The sequence below is a fragment of the Cryptomeria japonica genome, chromosome 9 (assembly GCF_030272615.1).
Source record: "Cryptomeria japonica chromosome 9, Sugi_1.0, whole genome shotgun sequence".
Classification (NCBI taxonomy): Eukaryota; Viridiplantae; Streptophyta; class Pinopsida; order Cupressales; family Cupressaceae; genus Cryptomeria; species Cryptomeria japonica.
Genome location: NC_081413.1, coordinates 4,795,904 through 4,799,978, shown reverse-complemented (window position 1 = coordinate 4,799,978; position 4,075 = coordinate 4,795,904).

Below are 4,075 nucleotides of genomic sequence, written 5' to 3'. Positions count from 1 at the left end.
ATTAGGTGCATTGTATTCAACATAAATGTTGTTTTAGGTTGGTGTTAATAATTTCACTTAATATTAGAAATGTGTTTTATCGAGGGTTCGTATGATCTCAAGTGGGTAAACAAACCTCCAAATGCATATTACATTATATTTTTGAACATATGGCTAGGTAAATTTAAAATCCTTATCCTCCACTATTTTGTCTTATATCTCTTGTAATCCATGTTATATATAATCTAATAGTTTCCAATTCTATTTCATGGAAAGTTTTCCTACATAATTATTATTGTGAGTGGACCATTACTACTTGATCAAATGATCATTTTTATTAAATAATTATTCATTTTTTTAAAAGGAAACACTAGGCCAATTTTTTATGAAGTTCTCATTGCACGCTAATAGTTACCTTTGTTCTATTAGTGTTGAGATGCCTAGCAATATTACCATGTTTTATTTCATTGTACCTTGTTATTGGAATTGATCAACCCAATAACCTTGTACATGTGCTTTATTTTATAGTAAAAGAGGACACTCTTGTAGTCCGGAATACATGGATATCATCTTGGCATGTGTGTCGAATATAAAGATTACACTTGTATAAATTATGAGTGACCATATATAGGACATCCATGATGAGTGTTGTGTGACCACGTGATAATAAGTTTATAAAAAGAAGAGGAGTTGAATAAATGAGTAAAGTGGTAAAGTTAAAAATATAGGAGATGAAAATATAGGAGTTAAAAAAACTCATGATATGTTTCATAAGACATGTACGAAAATTTGTCATAATTTTAATTAGAAATATGATTATTGAACTTCTGAATTTTGTTGAATCAAAAGATATAGATGGAGTAAAATAGAACATGTAATTATAATGGAATATACAAATATTCAATATTAGTAATTTTATTTATTAATCACGCTTTATTTTGAGTTGTGATGCAGATGCATCTCCTACTATTGAGGACAATAGCTAAATTACAGGGGGAGAAATGTTGTGGGACTTTTTCCCATGAAAGAATTTTTAATAAAAGAATATATAAATCAAAGAAATTAAAAAATATTATTATAATGAAAGGGTGTAATTTTTGGTAAACACCCTTGTGAAATTATATAAACCTATGGATTAATAGAGAACATGCATATGGGAGAAGAAGAGAAGAGAAGGATAAATTAAAGGAAGCACAAGAGAGGGGATAGTTAAGGTCTAGTGGGTGGGCAGTGGGCATTGGAGAAGGGGCATACAGTGTGTGTCCAACCCATAGTACAGCGTACATCCGGGAGTGTCCTAGCCATGGCTGTGTTTATTTCATGTCGTGAAGGCATGTGGGGTTCTGTGTAAGAACTGTGTTTATTTCATGTCGTGAAGGCATGTGGGGTTCTGTGTAAGAACCGTGTTTATTTCATGTCATGAAGGCATGTGGGGTTCTATGTAAGAACCGTGTCCTCCTGGAGTGCTCCCTTGCCTGGAAACTCTATACCTATAACTAATCCTCTGCGTGTAGGAAAGCAGCTCTCCTTGATTTGCAGATATGTATTAATCAATTTCATATTGTCATTGCCCTAATATTTCATTGCTGCAAATTATTATCTCAATATTTTATTATTGATTATTGATGTATATATCTTTCTTTTAAACTATTTAGTTAAGTAAACTTAATATTTGATTTATTTAATCCGCTGCAAATACTAAATTAATCATAGGGGAAAAGGTACCATTACATTTTGGTATCAGAGCCTCAACGATCTTTACTCTACTAGTTATTAGTTTTGGGTTACCGTTCTCAAAAATTTAGTAGCTCTAAAACTGTATTCTTTGTAGATTTTCTTTTTCTTTTTTGATCGGTAAAAGGCCGAAGCTAGATATTTTATTATTCATTTATGAAATTATACATAACTCCACTCATGCGGGCGCCGGTAGGAAAGAGTGGAGTCGAGAAAACCTCCAGCCTTGCCCGAGACCAAAGTCCAGCATATTTCTTGATAAATTCCAGTTTTGATACATGAAAAACCCAGGCCAGGGTAATCGGGTGGGAAGGTTTTTTAATATTTCCTTCCCTTACAAGCCCAAAAGAAATGTTTTCAGTAGCCAAATGCTCACTTTCCTTTTTTATTCTGGAGTTGTCCTATAGTATTTCAGAGTTACTCCAAAATTGCCCATGATCACCTGGTGGCCTGCAATGACAGTTATTCAAACACTCGGCAATTTTGTTAGTAACAACCTGTTCGACCTGCAATGTCAGTTATTCCACAACTTGACAATTATGTTAGTATTATCCTGCCATTTGTATCATTCGACAGTTTATTGCTTGATAAAAACCTTAAATTATTTCCGAAGTATACATATCTCCTAAGCTTAAAAAATAATAAATTTAAGAGATAGAATTTTAAATACCAAATACACTTAGGATAGAACAAAATTGCCTGGAGATCCTACCTGCCATAAAACCTCAGTTTTCCGACTCTTGTTTATGCTCCTGGACATTATCCTTAGTAAGGGTAAAATCCAGGCTACAACAACAAGAGTAGGAAAGGGGAGATTCATTTAATCCATCCTCCCTTGCCCTGAAGTTTTATAGCATAAGGAATTTACAGTTTGCATGGTAGCCACATAAAGTTAACCAACTTAAAATTGACATGGAGACATCCAAATATAGAAAACATCAACAGATGGCATTAAAACTTCAGCAGATGTCCTTCAAAATAAATCAAAGTGGATACCCAAAGTAATATGCGTTCAGATGCTATCTAGATTATATATTTAACTTTTTTAATAGCAAAATGGTGATGTATATCTATATAGTGGATATTCCTTCATGTTCCTTCAGTAACAGTAATTTGTAAAATATCATACTAATTTAGTGTTTTATATGATGCTTAAGTTTGTTTGTTAAAGCTACTATACTGTTTGCTATCTCAAACATAATTCAGATAACTATAATTGTATTTTTTACTTTAAGTCAACGTATAAACCAGCCTCTATAGTGTTGTATTCAAATAAAAAAATGGAAGCATGCTCCCCCTGAAAGCAGAGCCACTTCAATCCTCCCTAGAGGACGGAGAAGAAGCCCTATCCTCCTCCAGAACCAGACCCTCAGCTTTGAGGTAGTCTTCAAACCATGTCGGCTTGGGAGGGAGTCTCACATGGAATAAGAAAAGCAAAAAGTTAACATTTCTGCTATTTACCTCAGTCCTTTCTGCAGATACTGGCTCTCCATCCATGGAGATAATGGGGAAATGAGGCACTGGCCTGTTATTCTGAATGAGAATGTCATAATTCCTTGGCCACGGAATAGTCCCTGCATTATCAATATTAACTAAAACCCTCTCAAGGTTGCCCAAAATAGAGGCATCGAAGATCTCTCTGCACAACACTGGTATCTTCACAATTTTTGGTAGAACTCATAGTGACAGCAAGAAACATGGCGGCCACGTTCGTGTTGGCCCTGGTTCTATCCGAATTTGTGAGGAAATCGGGGCCTAAGATGTTCTCAATAGCATCAATTACCAAGGTATGAGGGAGACGCATGATGCGCTTAAGGCGATCACGAGTGATGGCCCCTTCAAAGGCCATTTGTCTCTTTGAATTGCACAATTTAATTGGGGTGTCCATCGTCTGAAGATTCACAACACAGGTTCTCAGGATAATAGAAGAGTATCAGCTTGAAAGACCTTAAGCTAAGGCTGGAAGCTAAATGATTTAAACTCTCCGAATAATCGCATTCTGAAAACATGAATTACTAAAACTCCACTCTGGAAGGAGTTCATTGGTTTCTGAAAAAACACATAACCTAAAATGATGCGCCAGCTGAGGTAAAATCATGAGGAGGAGCCCGAAATAATTTTGACAGAAGAGCACTCACATACGCTACATGCAAGGGCTCTGACAAATCATAATTATTAAGACAACATGGGGATCTTGCCACATTTTAATATTAATTAATTCATAACTATGGATTGTTTAATCCTTAATCTAGGGGTCACCGATCGCCCCAATAATGTTTGGCCTCATTTTTAAGTTAGGGAACGATTATTCCCTTGATAGAGATCCACGAGATTTTAAATGCAGGGCCATAATCATTAGTGT